General features: G+C 38.9%; 1 protein-coding gene across 1 annotated transcript in view; it reads left to right on the top strand.

Annotated features, from left to right (window-relative positions):
- LOC119885429 (cadherin-22-like) overlaps positions 1-20,448 on the top strand; it is a 163,512-nt gene that overhangs the window by 44,538 nt on the left and 98,526 nt on the right. The window lies entirely within an intron of this gene.

Genomic DNA, 20,448 nt, shown 5'->3' with positions numbered 1-20,448 from the left:
ACATTAATATGAATCTTTATTACTAATCAATCTTTTATATTCAAGACATATTTGTATGCACAACACAACAGCTGCATTACATTTGGGGTAATCAACCCTTGATTACTATAATAAAATAAGTCAGTTAGTTAAAGCCGATTCGATTAAATAGAAAGAGAGATAAGCGAAGAGACAGTGTTTCCAATCCATGTGTGATTCACTCAATATTCTGTTCTCATTTGTGTTTTACTACAGTGTGTGTTTTCATAATGCTCTGGATAAGTCCTCATCCAAAAACTGCTGAGTCAGTCAGTTTAGAGCCCTCACAGACTGTTCCTTGTCCTAATATGTCTAGTCCTGTGTCAGGTCTTTGGATATCAGGGTTAATATCTAACTGAAGGATCCAATATTTGAGATTATGTGTGTTTGATTTTGTTTACAGCATCTGCCATCAGATGTAATTGAATGTACTGCATGGTATAATCTGATGCATCTGGGGGCGATGTTTTTCTACTGCTGTCACTGTGTGTGTGTGTGTGGGGGGGGGGGGGGGGTTCCATAGCCCATAGATGCCCTGTAGGAATCCAAAATAGCCTGTAGATATCCTGCAGGAATTAGTCCCGGCCTTATGGTGAATACTCTCCTCTGCATTTAATTAAGGTGTTGAAGGATGCTACACACCCTGATGAAAGTACTTTTTTTTTTTTGTAATCACTGGTGTATACAGAATAGGTGACAAAACTGTTGTTGCAAGAGACCCAATGATTGTTCTTTCAGTGAATTTTTTTTTCTGTTTAACTTTAGTATATGTTTACTGTTTTTGTAATGTACGTTTAGTGTTTGATTGATGCGACATTCACTGCCACACGGCTCATTAGCATCTCAACCAAAACAAATAGGTGCTACGGCCAACTACAGTCTATTGACAAAAGCATTTTACCTTGCAGATCAATGCATACCACACTTCATTCAAACTTGACAGAAACAAAATAAAACTCACCAAAACCATACTTATTAGACTTTCCACTCTTCCTACACAAATTCTGGTTTGGTCGATATAAACCCTTAATTCACCAAGTTAGATGTGAAAAGGCAGCCAAGAAACGCAATGGCTGCAACATAATCCTGTGTGTCTGACAACATTATGGAAAGGGTCCCTACAGATATATTGGCAGAAATATTGTTTGTTTGTTAAATAAACCCTACATGAGAAAAGCAACGCCCTATAATCTCTCTCCTCAAAGCCAACAGTTTCACAGGGAGGGACTCAACCAATCCGTTGTCACTCTCACTCGTCACATATGGACGCATGGTCAAGACCCATTGGTGTCAGTTTGTATTGCACTGGGGATCCCTATAGCAGTAGTTAAATTATATTAATTTTCAAAATATCATATACAGAACCTTTAAGGTTAAGGTTATCTCTGTGAACCTTTAACACCACAGTCCTCATTTACCACAACCTGGAGCATTTGATACTTTACACTTGACATGCACATTAACATTTTTGTCTGATGCTGCCATGTAGAGTGATGAGTGAGCAGGTACAGAAGGGGTTCAGTGTCAGGCTCAAGGACACTTCTACAGGGCACAAGGCTGCTGCTGGGGCACATCAGCACTTGAGGTGATTAAATCATCCCTATTAGAACTAGGTGTCTCTAACTGGCTGGCATACAATGACAGAGTAGTAGTCGCTGCTCATCTTCTTTTAGTAACTGTATCTGAACTGCAAACAGTACAGTTTCAGCAGTTTATAGAATAGAAAAAAATAAAACTTCTTCTGTGAAATGAGTTGTGGGTTTACAGGGAGTTCCATGCTGGACTATTTCTCATCTGGGTACAGTGTCTTCCTGGAGTCTTGCAATGGGCATTTTGTATGGATTAAACTGCTTCCAGTTTTTATGCTAAGCTAAGCTAACATCTCCTTCCTGTAGCTCCAATAAGAGTATTTCCAAAATGTTGAAGTATTTGACTAAAATGGACCACTTTATCTTTTAACATATTATGCATGGAAATTCACAATTGTCTTAACCTAATAGCATACCTACCGGTGATGTTACAGGAGGTAAATACATGTCTTTCGTTTATACAAGGTTCAGCAGCAGCATTTGTCATCATGAAGACTCACAAGTGTGGTTGTCACACAGAAATACAAAAAGAGGATGTTACATGTGATTTGTTTGTTTTTTTTCACCCTGCAGAGGATCTGTAGTTCAAAGAGGAAGACTAGTGAAAAGTGTGTCACTGGTACCAAGCCAGAATGAGGTATTACAGTACTAGCTTTAAATCCTTCAGCACTGATCAAAACCAGACTTTCTGCACACAGAGAGAAACTGGTACATTCAACAGCAACCCGCAAATACACACGCACACACGCACGCACACACACACACACACAAAAACTTTGATGATTACAACTTAAACAATAACACTAACAACAGTGACCTTTGCAGTTCAGTTCACAGGCCGGATGACATTCAGCAGTAGATCATACCATGTTGCCAGGGATGGAGTGGTTCTGTAGTCCCTCTCTTTTATCACACTCTTACTTTATATTTATTTTAGTCCGTTTCAACAACTGCAGCATTATCAATAATGCATCAACAAACAAAGCATTTTTATTTTGTTCCAACTGGTATCACAGAGATGGTTGTTGTACTCTAGTTGCAGTGTTCTTGTGGACAATGATTCCGCCCTTGACCTACTATACAATTATGCATTGTTTTGCATTCTATATTTCTACTTCTAATCAATTGTACCGTTACTGCAGAACAATAAGTTCATATTCAAATTTAACCCTAAGGAACAGTTTTGCTTTGGGGCACTAGAGTGATGGGCGATGGCAAAGGCTCTTTAGAGTATGTTGCTCCAGCCCCAGAGGTTTAACAACGAAAGATTTGGATTAACTTCTTCAAATGAAAATATGACTGTTAAGTCTGCGAGTCTGAGTTGGAGGGTTTTTAGAGGCTTTTCCAAATCTCAAATTCTCACAGTTTAGTAAAATTTGTAATGTGCAAGCTTTAAACACAAATGTGAATATTTGCTGGGTGTGAGTGTGTCCACCTATATTGGTTTCTCCCATCGATGTAACTGTGTGTGTATGAGATTGTGTCAGACTTTTCATTTGTTCATGCTTGTGTACTCACATGCCTCCATATGTCTCATAATCCAGGAGACTGGCACACATCATACCGTTGGGAGCTGGGGAATTCAAAGCCGTTCTGCCACATTCATCAGTCTAAAGAAACAGACAGAGAGAACTTATGTGGCTGTGTTTAGCATATTACACAAAATAAAGAAAGATTTTGACTGTGCGCAGGGAACGGCTGCCTCGCTGAATGAGGGATCCACTGTGGAGGAGATTCAAAGGGGCAATTTTACACCAGCTTATAAGCAAGGGAGTGAATAGAGGGATGCATACTGCCTAGAGACCGCCAGATGTTACACAAGGGAATCCATCTGCAACAAGACTGATCAAGGGTGGAATGATATTAAATTGGCTCTGAAAAATTGGATCCTCACATACAAACAGATAAAGGAAATATTTACGGAACAGTGTTTTATGAAAAATGGTTGCCAGTTCAGTTCAGCGTCTTTTTCATTACCTCTGCCAACGATGTTATGTTATCAGCTTTGTTTGTCTGCCTGTTGTTAGTTTGCATGGTAGCTCAGGAAGTAGACAACAGATTTCAGCCACATTTGGTGGGAAGTCCAGCCATGGATTAAGGAATGATTCGTTTTTGGTGCCGATCCCAATTCAGATTTTTGAAGGATTTCTCAAAACTAGCATAAGCATAGCATTTTTGAAAATGTTTGCTATTTTTCCATCAACTACTGCACTTACTTGGTGCATGTATCCTGTTCACATCATTATTTAAATGCATGTTTAAGATATTCCTTTTATTAAAATAATAATACATAAACAGGATTATGGAGACTTGGCAGAGGTACAGTGTGTGCTCTCTGTGTGCTTTCTAGTTTTGTAACATAGTTGCAACTGGTGAATCAGTGGAGACACACCATGTTTCATACAATGTATATTCAATTCAGAACCACATACAATATACATTGCTATTATTGTAAGGTATCTATACTTATGGGTTTACAGGCTTAAAGCACAATATTTGATCTAAGGTGACCTTCACATTGTCATCACATACAATATGCCAGAGAGTATTAATATATTCAAGTTTCTTGAAGTAAAGTATTACTTTTTATTATGTACAGCACAAGCAAATGTAAAACATAACGGTCTCAAAAGGAAACAGCAGGTTGGCCTAAGCAGCCCGATAGCATGTAAAGATAAATGCCTTGTGCCATATGTCCTTCATGAAGGCTACCTGGTCATCCTTTTGCTGTCAGTATCTAGCAAATCCCCTGGGAACAATGTCATAGTGAGGTTGAAATTAAACAACAATAAAGTTACAGAGAAATATCCACTTGCTGCAATGGTGCAGAGAAACTAGATGAATTTATACTGTAATTCCAAGATACTGCTTCAGATGGGTAATCCTATAAACACAATAAAAACACACCCCAGTATGAGACTGCTGTTTGTTCAAACCCTATTATCCATCTCCAGAGACCCCTGGATTCCACAGCAGATGGGAAAGGTGAGAGGCAACAGTAAAGTGCACACTGATCATTACTTTGGGCAAACTCTCTGTGTGTTTTGTCTGTGTGTGTGTATCTGTGTGTGTGAGATTGAAGCAACTACTGGTCTAATCATTCAGTGTGTTAGCTATGGCAGGTGGCTGGCAGTCAGACATGCTCCATGTTAAATCCAGCTCCTGTTACATTGATTGATCTTTTATCTTTTAAGAAGTAACAGACAGGTCTTTTGTTTTTGCATCTGTAAACACTGATGATGGGTGTAGGCTGCGGAGCTGATGTAGACATTGATTGTGACTGATTACAGGGTGGTGTATGTATGGTTAGTGCATACAGATGTGAAGAAGTTGCCCTTCAAATTACTGCTGCATTTCTTCTTCAGCCATAAATAGCATGGTGTTGGTTGGACTGAGGCACTGGGTGGGGATATCTGGAACTGCATTGAACTAGTTTTCCTCATATTTGTCCAATATGAAATGTTGTGTCTCAATTATATATTACATATCACTAAGCTAATTTATGGGATGCAAAATCCGTTGCACATACGTTTACTTCATCTCGCCTTGATTAGTGTAATGGCCTCTTCTCTTGTCTTAATCAAAAAACCTTTAAACAACTACAGACTGTGCAGAACTCAGCTGCTAAGCTTTTAACCAGAACCAAGAGGTACGATCAAATCACACTGCCTGCATGACTCCCTGCATGTTTAAGGATCGATTTTAAGATCTTATTTATTACTTTTAAGGCTCCTAGTGACCTGGCTCCAGATTATATTTTGGATCCATTGATTCATTATAAGCCTTTGCAGATCTTCGGGCAGAGGTCTCTTCATGAGTCCAGGCTGAAAACTAAAGCGGACAGAGCTTTTGCGGTGAGTGCCGCCTGGCTCTGGAATGATCTGCGCGAGGAAATTAAGCTGCATGAGTCAGTCTCCTTTTAAGTCTCTTCTAAAAACACACATTTATGGGAAAGCATATCTTGATTTTATCTGAGCTGCCGGTTTATTTTATTGTTTGTTCTCTCATTTTATTTTTACTTATATTCTGCTTATTTTATGTTAATTCTTATTTTATTTTTATTTTATTTTGCCCCTCATTTATTTTGTTATTCACTGTGGTATTTTATTTCATCTTTCTCTCTGTGTCTTTTTGAAGCATTTTGTTTTGATAAGTGCTAAATAAATAAAGTTTATTATTGTTATATAAATAGAAAAATAATTGGATTTTTTTTTCTGGGGCAAATGCTGGATAGATGCAGACTGTTGACACTTTAGACAGAGCTAATATAAATTCATTCTTCTTAGCTTGTTTTACAGAACATGTTGTTTCCTCTGTATTACTTTATCGTAATTACATGTGTCTGTGAGATAAACAGCCAAGCTTGGGCCGCTCTTGTGATTCTAACTAATAAGTTCCCATAAGTCCTTTCTCTCTGTTTCAAAAGCTTTCCTCGCATTCTGCATGCTTTCAGTCTTTTGACTTCCTTCACTATCTCGCACCAGCTGAAAAAAGAAAAAGAAAAAAGAAAACCCACAGACATGAAACCGGAATGGAAATTCTGCCAGGCGCTACCACCTCCTCAGATGCAATAGTGAACTAAGCAAGGGGATATTTGAGGAAGCAAAGGGACTTTTAATGAACAGGCTCTTTATTGATCTGTGGACAAAACAGTCGTTAATTATGTGCGGGTGGGCATTTAATTGAGGGAGTGAAACAAGGTCCCTGCTTGCTAAGCTAATACATGGTCAAGAAGGAGGAGAATTTGATTGAGTCTTGTGCCATTGGGGTGAAGGATGACACACAAAGGTCACTCAGCCAATGCCTCTGGATCTTCCTTTCTCCCTCTTGCACTTGTGTCTTTTTTTCCTCTCTGCCTCTCCCTTCCTTTGTCTTTTAGTAATTGACACTTGCTGTGTTCTTCTGCTCTCCCTTTATTTCCAAATTCTCCAGTCCAAATCTCCTCATTTTCTTCAACTGCTCTTTTGTCATGTGTTCAGTCTTGCGTATATCTTTGATTTTCTACCTTGAATAAATGGCAGCAGTGCGGAAGTGTCTAAAGCAATAGAGAATCTGGAAGAGGAGCATATTGACTCAATAAGGTGTGCGTGTGTTTATGTATTATAGCACCCATATTTCTGTGGTTTGTGCAATCTAATGTATAGTCTTTGATTTGTAGTTGTCAGTCTTCATCAGGCAGCCAACTGTCTTAAGGCTCTGCTCATTGAGTCTTATTGTGTTCAAGCATAACTTTCCATCTCTTCCAAGAGTTGAGAATTAAAGCCATGGAGATGAGTAAATTAAAGATAAAACAAATAATTGCTTATGACAAATTGGATAAATGAGAATGAATATATGATTTTAATATCTAAAAGATTTTGAGATACATGATAAATTAATAATAAATTATTAATTACCCTCATTTAAGACCTGTTATTTGAGAAAAATTTAAACACAACATAGCATACGGGTAGAATTCTGAAGTTATATCCTATTAAATGAAGACACACTTACATGGGGTCATTTGGGTCACATGTGTAGATCAGTCAGATCAGGCTTAACTCTGGCACCACATGAGGGCCAGTGTGGTGTATGCCACAATGTAACCTCCGTCACTCACACCACACACTTCTGGAGATGAATGGTGGTGTTTAACTGAAGAACTACACAAGGAGTAATCCCTACAGGGGGATGAGTTGTGTTGCTTGAGCATGAGTGTATAAGCTCAGCGTGAGTTAGATTCTCATTAAAAGAGGCTTATTTATCTCTACACCTCCTAAAGAATCAAGGCTGGCGTCTTCAAGTATTTGGGCTGGCAGCAATTACCATACCTATCAAGTAGCTTTTATAACGCCTGTTCTGTGTCATAAGAAAGATGTGCCGAGCTATTACTCAAGCTGCCGGCACTTTTCACAAGGTGTAAGTCCTGAATGTGCTCTCAAAATGGATTTATGTAAAGGGATCAGTTTCTGTGCATGGAAAAAAAACACATCCATTTTAGAAGTTAAAAATATAGCTTTGCCATCTCCCCTTTCTGGAGAAAAGGGAATAGTGGCTTGTAGCTGTAAGTTGTTGAAATATCTTGTGTTAGGCATTTTAACTGCAGCGATGCTTTGCGTTTGTCAACACTAAGTTTAGAAAAAAAGCATTTGCCTTCAATGATACTGGCAACCAGTCACATAAAACACAGCTTTGTAGAGAAAATAATCATTTTGTTACTTATTTAATTTCATTCCTCTTTAATCAGCCCAGTTCTTAACAATAAAAAAAGAATAACTCCAAACACAAGCACATAAAACACTGGAACATGAAACACTGGAACAACAGAAGATTTGGGAACAGGATGAACACTTTAGGATGCCATTATAAATATAATTTCATGTCTCTGATGCCGTGTACACACATCATAGTCGCAGTCTGCAAACTACTTTGTTAGGTTTAAGAAAAGATCCTGGTTTGCATTAACATAGCTACTTCCTTGAAACAATCAACACTGCCTGTTGGTTTCACGCAGGAAAGAAACCCCGGTCTCCTGTGTGAAAGTCCTGTGTTTGAACAATCCACCCACATGAACTCCTCCCTACATAGGCTTTGTGAATAACTCAAGTCGAACTGGTTGGTTGTATTTTGAGGGCTAGTTTAAATTTCAGTGTAATTCCTAGGAGTGGTAATGGAATGCTTGATAAATATGAGCACCGATCCTATATGATGAAACTCAAAGCAACTCCCTGAGCTCGCAAACTTCCAATGTAAATTTAGGATATAAAAAGATAAATTAATGTGTTAACCTTAGTTGAGCTATGCCTCTTAAATAATGCAAACGATTCTCCAAATGTTCACCTAGTGTCAATGTCTGGTTGTAGAAAATTCCTCTGATGATAGTATTGTGTGACTAGCCATAATATCCCACTGCTGCTTGGAGGGCTATTACTGTCATAGTAACCCAACAGGGTGTCATTATATGGCTAGCAGCTGCGGCTATTTGTTTTTCCTATGTTAACTCTGCCTCACAGCTGTGCTTGTGCTCTGTGTATGAGCATGAAGAGGAATGTGTAAATGCTTGTGTGTGTGTGTGTGTGTGTGTGTGTGTGTTTGTGTGTGTGTGTTTGTTTGTGTGTGCGCAGGCCTGCATTATGCAGTATGTGTGTGCATGTTTATCATACTTGTGTAGCATGTATCAAGAGTGCCTGTGTGTGCGCGCATGTGTGCAATCTACAATGCTCTTTTCTCCCAGGGTCCATAACCTCACATTGCTCTATGATAAATGTGTGGTACTGTGGTGCATGTGTGGCCTTAAAATGAAATGGTTGGCTGGCCCCTGCGGGAGCACTACATATTGTTTTCAGACACATCATTACTGGTATGGATCTATTGATTGTTTGTTGGTGTGTGTGTGTGTGTGTGTGTTTTCCTTTCTTTCTTTGTGTTTTTTTCTCTTTTCAATTAGTTAGTAAGGTGTGTTTAATTTCCCACAAATTAAACACACCTTGCATGCAGAATTATCTGCCCGGCTGAAGTACAGTTTGAGGCATTGTAATTTGGGACTGTCCTCAGCAGGAAAACAATAGCATTGATGATTCAAAGGGTTAAAATGACCTGTGTTCATGCTTTTTTAATAGGTAACCCTTTGTAGATGAAAAATGTATTGTTGCATTGATTGTTTGTCCAAAATAAATGTTTAGTAGCAATGGTGGTACAAGCATGACATTGTTATCCTGCTAGTCTTGGGAACGAGGTAAGGGTCAATGAATGGACATACAAAGTGCCAGACTTTGACAACAGAGACTAGGGTTGCATCCTGTCTCTGACAAACAAACTATGTTCTATTTCTTTTAAACATAAAGGCAATTTTCACCTGACATTATCCAAGAAGTTTTATTTGGCGAAGGTTGATAACACCTAAACCATAGGAACAGCGGACCAGAAAATGCTCATTTGATTCCCTTTGGCACAGGCTGATAAATGATCTACTGTATTTTGTAATTTAGGCCTAATGACCTTAAGGTCATTTACATTAGGATGTAACTTTACAGTATACCACATTTCTCTCTACTGTGGCTTTTGTCTTACATTTACTCAATTGCTGTTCCATCTTTGTCACAGTTATACTTAAATTTTTTTTTAAACTATTGTTGATTTATCATTACCAGGCTGTCATTGTAAATATGAAGTTGTTCTTAAGTGTCCTGACTGGTAAAATAAAGGTAAACTAAAGATAAATTTAAAAAATCACACAAGCACACAAACTTTATATGAGTTGGGCTACATGTAATAATTATTATTATTACGTTAAAATAAAAGGAGATGACAATACATTATTTAAGCTCTTCTCAGTAAAGACTAGGCTGTAGGTGAAAATCAGCCCTGGAAGCAGGCGTTTGTAATGGATTTCACCTGAACAATCATCAATTATCTTTCCTTATAATCAATATTAATTGATCACAGGAATTATGTATGCTTCACAATTTTTATGTGACATCAATGTATCAGTGTATGAGATGTGCGTGAGTGATTTAGCCATATTTCCTCTACCTGTCTGTCTGTCAGTCATCAGTAGGTAGAGCAAGGTCTGTGTATTTGTGTTCAATGCGATGTCAGTTGCAGCCAGTTACTCATAGCCTTAGATGGGAAAGTCAACCCACACTCTACTAACATTTTGACTGAACACCTTCAGGGCCTTATTTTCTCCAGCTCAACTCAGTTTGGAACAGATCAATCATTTTATTTTTCTCAAGACTGCAGGTCTCTCTTCTTTAGCAAAGCATTCAGACTCTACATGGCTTTTTTTCTCCTCTTCTATGTATTTCATTAAAATAACTGTACAATGTACAATGAGGGGTGAAGGTTACATGTGTTGCTACTTTGTAAATAGGTACTTTCTTATTTGATTAGGAATAATAGAGTTATTTCTCTTTGATGCAAAACCAATCTGCCTTTGCTTATCAATGCAGTTATACCCTCCCCCGCTCCCAAAAAACTCTTGGACCTGACAAGAGATTTTCAATTTCCAGCAGTGATCTCAGCTAACAACACTAGCCTACCAAGATATATAAGGCCATTACCATTCATAGGAACAATCAGAAACAAGGCAGAGCAGATGTCCCATAAGACTAACAGCAAATGCATGGTCTTGTCTCCTTGTGTTAAATCAACATCATGCTCTGTTTAAAAATAATTTTTCTTGAAGCTTTGCTCCTACTGTTTGTATCTTTTCTGTCTGTGAAATGTGTTTTCTCTGAAGTAGGATAACATGAGTCCTAATGCCTTATTTTGGCAAGGCGGCACGGCAAACTCAGAGGACACTGATTGCTTGTGTCCTCCACTCTAATGGTCTTGTTAATTCTCCAATGAAGCTGATTGCCACATTCAGATGTGCAGAGGGGGTAATAGAAGAAAACTGTTAGCGGTGCAGTGACAAGGTCCTGCAGCAGCTTGCCATTAATTCAGCTACTGAGTTCTTTCACCTCTTGTCTTTCCCTCCCGCACTCACACTCTTCCTCTCACCTTCCCTCTCTCTCTTTTTCTGTCCCTCAACTGCTTCACATAACGCTCTAGGAATTAAATTAGAGCTTGCGAAATCTTTAGACATGCTTATTACCGGGCTGGCATTGTTGTAATGTGTCTGACCTTGACCTGTTAAGGATTAATCCAAGCAGACAGGGCTGAGCAGGCGCTCCGGCTGATTCCAATGCAGAGCACAGACACCAGTTGTGTTTACCAATCTGAGATAGAAGAAGAGAACAAACAACGAGTACCAGCTCCTCACTCACGGAGAGCAGTTCAGACTGGACTCACTGTGTCACATCAGGTGGCAGTGACAATGAATATATGCATCTGTGTGTGTGTTAAGAATGCACAAACTTGTGCTCTCAGTGTGGTCAGCATACCTGCATCAGTGTGTATTCATTTCAGTACCTTTATTTTTAAAGGTTAAAACTGAAAAAAAGAGTCACTTAGATCTTAGCCAACATGCTGGCCACATTTAGGGGTGGATGGCATTTGGGCTCAGTTGGGCAACCCATATGGGCTCCATGTACAGTATGTCTGCCGGTGTGGGCCATGTGTGTAACTATTCTCATGGTTTTGTACCCACTGTTAGGGTCAAGGCTACAGTATTCAATACAAGTATTATTTTTGCATTCTTATCTGTTTCAATCCTAGCCGATCCCACTCATTATTAAACACAGAAAGCAAACATTGACCACATCTCCCAAGGAATTATCCATTGTTTATTCCAAGAAAATAGTAATAAATCCAACAAGCCTATGCTTGAAACAGTACTGGTGTACAGTACTGATCCCCCATGAGAAGCAGAGAACCAATAAGACTTTAATAAAACAAACATTTAAAAACACTTGTTAAGGACTAATCAAATGCAGCCAAACTGGCATATCCAGTGAAAGCATGGAGAAGATTCTCTAAATAGAGCTACCAACAAAAATGTAGATTAGCCTCTACAAATGTATAAAAGCAATGATGAACAAACAACAAGGAATTAAATCTGGAAACAAGCTTGACCTGAGAGGTAAAGTAGGCTTATGATGTAGAAGACTGAAGGTGTGATTTGGTCCTTAAAACATAAAAAACAGACTGGAAGCGACCTGATAACTGGACTGATGCTGAGTTCGCTGTCTTTGTCTGACTGGAGCACCAGTGTTCTGAATCAGCTGTAGCTGTCTGAGGGCTTTTATAGAGACCTGTGTAAAGCCCATTACAGTGACCTGAACTACCAAGATAAAGGTAGTTTTCCCCTGGGTGTGAATTCCTGGAGGATTGTGGGAGACTGAGTTCAATAGCTTAGTTTCATGACAAAAGTTATGTTAAAATCACAGTTTGAATCACAGAAATGAATGAATTTATCTGAGTTCCCGTGGTCTAAACATCATGAATTCTTACTATATCTGCAGGTTGTAATGGTTAGTTTTTGTTCTTGTCTCAATGTTGCTGCTCTAAATCCATCACTGCACCAAGGTTTCTGATTCAGGTTTTCAATTGGGACTGGGAGTTTAGATGAGCCTTAGATTACTTTAACTCTTTCTTCTTTTGCACCAAAAATAATTTCAGTTTATCCTTTTTTAGGCAAAGGAGAGTTGGTAACTCCTATCAATGATTTGCTAAATATACGTCTGGGACTGTTCTTAGTTGACTACATACATGTAATGAGAATTTTGTTGATTGGCATCAGTTGAGGAAATGGAAAGGAATTTATTCTTTATCCTTTAACTTCCACCTTTGTTTCCACTGTACACTACTGTAACATAGTCAACAGTTTCTTCACTTTTGCTGCTCATGTCAGGAAAGTTGTAAGAGCAGGTTCTATCTGCTTTTTCACAGCAGAGCTAGCCATATATAAAATACAGTAAAGTAAAAATAAAGCACAACAATGTAGTCCCATGTCTTGACCAGGGTGCTTTCATTGCTCCTACAGCCAGATGTCCACTGATCCCTGGGGCAGTGCTTCCATCATCAGGGGCCAGTCTGTTACACTGCAGAAATAAAGTGCACATGAGGAACCACTGCTCAGCTGCTTCACATGCACAAATACAAACCCAGGAAGCTTTTTCACATTCTGTAATTGTCATTAAGCGGGTGTTGCATTGCTAGACATATTTTCCAGCCCTTGCACTCTCTGTGGCTGCCAGTTTTTTTATTTAACCATCATCTAAGTGTAGTCTGGCAGCATAGCTCTCTCTTTGTTTTTAGTTTTTTCCTTTTCTATAAATTTTTTCCAGTGTCCTTCCTTTTCAACCTGTCTCTTTCTGCTTGCTCTTGGCCCTTATCATCTTTACCTTCATCTTCATCTTGATCCTTATTATCCTTCTCATGCCACCTTCTATATTCTGGAGCCCCCCTGAAGCCTCTCTCAAGCAACCTTCTGCGGTTGTTGAGGCTACCAGCCATAAACTGAACAGCCATGTGATTTTTAGGGTGGAAAAAACACTTAAATGCATTACAGGTGGCAGGTATAAAAGTGATGGAGGTGGTGATCAAACAATCAGGGATAATCATTTGTTGAGAAAGAAGTTGTTCAAAGATGTGCTAGAAGCAGGTAAAAATCAGGGAGGGTAACCAGGCCACACATACAGTTTATACGACCATCACTGAAGCAAAGTTTGAATTAGTCTTTATTCAGTTTAATTGAATTTTATTTGTATAGCGCCAATTCACAACTGTTACCTCATAGCGCTTTTCACATAGAGCAGGTCTAGATCATACTCTTTATACCGTTATTACAGTCATCCTACATTTATATTCAGAAAAGCCAAACCATACCTTTAGGCAGGCTACATGGTATTTTTGTTTTCTTGTCCCCCAAACCACTAATTTAAATTGGCACACGGGGCACATGCTGTTTTCTGTGCAGCATTTAAATGCAGTGGAAACCACTGCATGGTTTTGGAGCCACAGATTCTGTTTTGAAAAGGATATATGATATGAAATATATGATTTCATAGTGAGTGAGGTCTGGGTGTCTCCTGTTGTTGATATGTGTTTCTTCTATTTAAATTTACATTTACTCATTTGGCAGACACGTTATCCAGAGTGGCTTTCATTTGATACATTTCTATAGCATCAGTAACTGAAACATTTAAAGGTAATACTTTTTTCAAACCATGACCATGTACTCTGCTTGTATGTAGGTCATTAGTTGTCAAAATCCTCTACTCTCAACGGTACTAATCGGTTGCCTAAATTTAGTAATCCTGTTGGCAGTGAGGGCAGAGATTTTCTGAGTTTGGCTTCTGCAACATTTCTGAGGAGCCTGCAGAAACGTCTTGCCGGTTTAGCTAGTTCCAGTGTCTTCAAACGTGGAAAATATCTGAATGACTTTTTGACATATTTTTTGTTGTTTTGTTGAGCCATAATTGAACAACTCTTTTACATGAGGCAGTTCACAACAACTTAACAGAAAATAATATTAAATTAACCGCTAATTGTTAATTTGTAATTTCAGTTGCCTTTCATCTAAATGTGTGTGTGTGTGTGTGTGTGTGTGTGTGTGTGTGTGTGTTCTCTTTGGTGCATGCAACAATGGTCAGTCTCCATCCTTCTCTCAGACACTTTAATTCCAGTTTTTACCCAGGCTCCAATTAGTATAGAATACTCCTTGCATTTCTTATCTTCGCCACAGAAATATGGGAAATGAAAAGGAATGGAGTTATCTCTTCTAGTCATTTCCATAGCAGCCAGCAGACTTGAGTCCCTGACCCCTCATTTGGACTCTCACTTGGCCCTGTAGCCCCTATAAGCCTTAAACACTCTGTCTTCTCTGTGTCTCTTATTTTCTTATTCTTCTCTACTTCTTCCTGTAACTGCAGTGACTTATCCTCTCTGTCTCACTGTTACTCAGGTATTTCTTGACCGCATTTCTGTGTCCCCATGTCTCTGTTTCGCTCTCCCTCCCGTCCTCTCTCCCTCTCTCATTGTCTTTGTCCCTATTCCTCTTTTCTCCCTCAGCAATGTTTTGTGATTGGCAGCTGAAGCTTGACTGCAGTCGAGTTAATAGAGAATAGAGAGGAATACCTAGAGGATTTACAGCTGAGTGGAGACGCACAAATAAGATAATGACTTGGGAATAACAATTTCGCTGCACCGTTTGGGAAGGCACTGGAGAGAGAGAAAGAGACAGAGGGAGGAGAGAGAGAGAAGAAACAGACAAAGAAAGTGTTGAAGACAGTGAGGAAGAGAGGGGAGAAAAAAAAGAGGCAGACGTAAGTGAACAGATTCCAGGGGCGGCCGACTTAACAGGATTTTTCTAAATTGGAGAAAATAATCACAATCCCTGTGGGTTTTCCGAAAAGATAACGTTCTGTATTTTTAGACAAGTGGCACTGATGAATTAAAACAGTTATTTTTCTTCCTGATGCATTTGTTTTGATACAAGTCCGGTTGATTGCTGACCATCTTTTGTTTCCTAATGGGATACATTCGACATTTTGAATAGTAATACTTACAAGACATTGTTCTTTGTGTGTGTGTGTGTGCACATTTGTCTTATATCTAGCTTTGTTTGCCCTGTTTACATTCCTCATCCAATACAATGGCTAAGAACCAATATAAGGACATTTTCCCACAATGGGTTAGGCGCCTGGTGAGGAGAGATAACCCACTAAAATTCATAATGCTCGTGTATCCCTTTAACTTGCCGGACGAGAGTGGGTCACCCATCAAAACCCTAATCTATAGTCATTTGGTTGTCAGAGTTGTTGGTTGAGTTACAGAGGCTGGCAGCACTCAGAAGGCCTTCTTAAGGGACCTAATCTCAGACTAAAGACAAGGGCTCTTGGTGGTATAATTTTCCCCCTCTCGCTTCACTGCTCTGTCCCTCCATCATCTCTTTGACATCACTCAACGCTCAACAAAGTAGCTAATGAAGCAGAAGAGGAGAGAATATTTGCCCGGTAATTAAGAAAAATGAAAGGAAGTGGAGTTTGAAAGCTGACACTGATGCACACTATAATTGTCCTCTCCTTGACGTGGGAGTATGTTGTAGGCTACACTTTTCCAGTACACTCTTCTTAATTCAAGTCTCATTAGCTTCTCACTCTTTGCAGCCCTAAGATCTCTGTCTGTCTCACAATTTCTTCATCGCTTCCTCTTCTCTGTTCACCTCCCCAGTCAAGTTGGCATTTACTTACTGCATGCAGCTAATGTGTCAGCCATTTTCTTTTGAATGTGTTCTTTCATGAGGATAAAAATTATGTCTTAAAGGTAATTCTCATTGTTTTAGGTATTTCTATAAATCCTAATGAAATACTCAACAGGGCACTGAGTTCAAAGCTTCCATATCGAATCATCTTCCTAGACCAGCTCTGAAAGTCTGAAATGCTAAACCTCCGATTATTAGTAACATGCTGCTGAGTATATCCAGGCATTGAATGCAAAGGTTTGGAAGTGTGCTCAACAGCTTGTGCACAGTATAGGAAATTTCACTCTTGTTGTGAACACAGCTGGAAGTCTTGAAAAACTGTTCAGAAATGTACTATTACTAAGCGGGCCCCAGGTACCAATTTTTCACAGTTTCCTGACAATGCTGGGTGCCAATTGTATGTGGATACAGGCTCATTTTTGTATTTCAGGCAGTCACAAACAAAATTGATGTAAAATAAGCTGAAAAGAAGTGCTGTAAATTGCGTGGAAATTATGCTTGTTTAAACTGTGGAACATTTTTATATTTTTTTCTTCCTTCCTCATGGGAAGCTATACATTAAACGTCAACCAGCAGCTAAAAGCTACTAAACGATTTTTTCAGTTTATCTGACCTTTTTCAGAAAGAGGGGGGTGTAACCTAGTCGAGAGTTGAGAGTACTTCTCATTGTAATAATAGCAGGGTCAACAGAGCATCAAACAATAACGGACATCTTAACATTTATTAAGTTGCATGATTTGTATCACATGTGTGTAATGTATTATATGTATGTAGTTAGAATCATAACTAAATGTCAAAACATCACAGATTAGACTATTGCACCTCATTGTTCATACATACGGTCAACATTAACAGATCACAGGAATGACATTGATTATTGTTTGTTTGTTCTTTTTTTTTGATGATTTAGAGGGATGGTGCAGAGAAAAAGCTACCGTTGGTGGTTGGGTAACCAAAGCAATTAATAGTTAAGTAAAATCCTAAGCACATTATTATATTCCACACGCAGTTTGGCTATGTAAGCTCCATTTTTAAATGGATGACTAATTCAGTGCCAAGTGTAGAATTTGACCTTTAGTTTTGACATGATTAGCGATATTTTCATATCTTAATTCTGTTACATTCTACTCATTTCAGGGTATTAGTGTGCAAATTGCACTAGATTTTTTAATATTTGCAAGCTCATTATTAAATAGACAAGTATACTAGTGTGTAATTGAAACAGTTTTCCTCTTCTATTCCCCACTCATAAATAATGTTAATGCTTAAAGTAGCTTGTCGTGCATCCATTCTTTATCTGTTCATATTACAATTTTCTTCTTTTTGCTTGTTTTATATCAGCCTGTTCTTTTACAAAAATCTTCATGTACTACTGGTAGTCCAGTTGTTGCTGCCGAGTAATATGTGAACATTTCAAGCAGTTGTTATAATTTTACAGCTAGAGTAGTTCAAAAACATAAAGTGAAACAATTGCCTTGTCTGCAATCTATAGAGTAATGTTCCGTTTGCATCATATCGTACACACAAGTGAAATGAGGTATTTTTACTTTGCTGATGAAGTCCAATAAGTCAAGCTAACTCAGCTGAATTTAACCTCACACCCTTACTAACACAGCCACTCTCCTCCTACCGGTCCACTTCTGGACACATGCCGTGAATCTGATTGACTTCTGATGGACATTATTCTTTTTATGATGGTAATAATAACTTCAATGCTCACCTAATGATAGTGATCATAATGCTGGGAACTCACTCTCCCAATAGTGTGTTGATAGCCGTACAGCAGCCGCAGCGGGGAGTGAGTGAGCTGACTTCAAAGGTATGATTTACTTCACAGTGGAGTGCAGGGCATTGCGGCACACGTGGGCGGTTGTCATTTTCTTGGTGAACTTCTCCCTTTTGATCCTGTAGTTCACTATTAATACTGTTCACTGGCCAGGTACTTGAGGACAGAGAGAAAGGATATGAAGGTCTTCAATGATTTTCTTTTTTTAGCGACGCTCTTACCTTCATATACTGTAGTAGCCCTATACTTAGTCCACCCATTTTGTAGTACCGCCATAATTGTGATCTTGGCCATGCACTGTAGTGCCAGTTTGGATTGGACAGAGAGGAAAGTTACAAGGGGCTCATCTTGACATTAATATTGATCAGTTCGCCAGTAAACTCCACTACTTTGCTCAGCCGCAAATTGAACCCTAACACTCATCCACTCCCATCTGGAATCCTTCCTACACTGGCCTGGTCATTTTCATGCAAAAGATTGCCTTTTTCGAAGAGAACACAATGAATAGATTGATTAGGCAATATCGTAATGGGGATAGGGTAATGAGAGTGTCAATCATAGAGTGGGCAGTGTCTGACAGAGAAAATACGCCCAGGCAGCAGAATTACTTTTCTAGTGGATAGGAATGGGGGGGCAAAAAAAGTTCTTTTAGGATGAGTCAAAGAAGACAGCTGAAACAGAAACTGTTTGGGCATAACGTAGACTTTTCTCTCTTTTTAGACAGAATTAATTTGATACCTACAGCACTTAAATACTCACACCACATGCCAAAGCATTAAACTGTTAAATTTCTTACCATTGAAATTAAGAGCTCTTTAATCCTCTCATGAAAACAAAGGCTTCCCGCTGACAGGAGTGAACAGTTGCATCCTTAGTTATTGGCAATAAACTGACAAGAAGGTATAATTAGCTGATTTGCATTACATGTCACCCTGCATGTTTCTCTGCCCTTTTATGTTGGGCATGTCAACTAACCCAGATGTCAAGGGTCACATAGTGGTATTTTCCATCATGCACCTCGTTTAAATTAATTACTTCCCACTGCAAATATAAATTCTAAGAAGCCAGTGCCCAGTAATGTCCAGCATGAACAAGTACATTATGAACCGAAAGAGAAAGAAACCTTCTGCATGCCGTCCCATTTGTTTTTCTGCTGGGCATGGAGTGCAAACTCCCTTGTATTTGAAGCTGAAGCAATTTGTTTTATTTGACTTCTCGCCCCATAAACTGTCAACTCGAGTTCTCCTAACCCAAAAGACGTTTGCTACAGAAAACAAATGTGCTCCGTAATGACCCTCTCCAGCAGAGTTCAGTTTTGGGGTGCGATCTCTGTATTTATCTCAGAACATTTGCTCTATTTATCTACAACTATGTGGCTAACAAGTGAGTTTCTCCCTGTGTACCTCAGTGCTTGGCCTATCTTTTCATGGATCACATCCTATCCTGAGAGGGTTGTTAGAAATTGGGGAACAACTTAAAATATTTATAGGGCTTCAGAAAAGTTTTACAATTTTAAAGGTTTGTTTTTCAGACACATACCTTTAACACATAGACACAAGTATTGGTGTCTGCGTGTGTGTGTGGGGGGGGAAGGGGGTATTTGTGTATGTGTATGCTGCAGAGAGACAGAGTGAAGGAGAGGCATTTCTGTTCATGTGTGTGAAACTATGAAGAAGTGAACATTGAGCCAGCTATTGATTTTGGAAAAGGCTCTCACTGAGATGATGAGGAGGTGTGTCTTTTGAAGTGGCTATTATATGAAATCAGTTGCCGTTGGCTGATCCTTTGTGCTCTATATTCATTGCTTCCAGTTCTCCAAAATAGCTTAGGCTGCATCTTCTTAGGATGCAATTGCATTCAAACCCCCTAGCAAACATGGTTTACAGGTGCATCGACCATGGCTTTTCCAGCTCTTGTTTTTCTTGGCCCATTGCAAGATTTAATGTGAGATTTGTGTGGAAATCCACCAATTCCATGTTCTCAAATTCTTTAAAGGAAATATGTGTTGGTTACCACAATGCTAATACTGAGTAGGTGCAGGACATAGTAACCACTTTGAATACAGAGTGGGAGGTTTTTTTCTTTGATCAAGGATATAGGATCCAGGAGTGAAAACACAAGCTTGTAGTTGATTAAATAATAACCGATGTTCGGAGTAACGTGACTGTACATGACTCTTTCCAGTGACACTGTAGTCTAATGCAGTGTGTTTAGATTTTTCATAATTGCACACAGTTACTGGCCTGATAAAAATTATGTTAAAATTAAAAATAAAATCTCAACAGTATTATGTCACAACACTCTGAAGTCAAACCTGTGTCAAAATCTTTCAAGTAAAGTTTGTTAGTTTGAAGGGTGTGTGCACATCCACACATGCTTCACAGGTGGAGAAGCATGCAAGCATTTTTGTAAGCATGAATATTTGA

This window comes from Micropterus salmoides, unplaced genomic scaffold, assembly GCF_014851395.1.
Source record: "Micropterus salmoides isolate LMB-PRFRI ecotype aquatic unplaced genomic scaffold, ASM1485139v1 Ms_hic_scaffold_4, whole genome shotgun sequence".
NCBI lineage: Eukaryota > Metazoa > Chordata > Actinopteri > Centrarchiformes > Centrarchidae > Micropterus > Micropterus salmoides.
The sequence above is the reverse complement of the archived record's forward strand: the minus strand, read 5'-3'. Positions and strand labels throughout refer to the sequence as shown.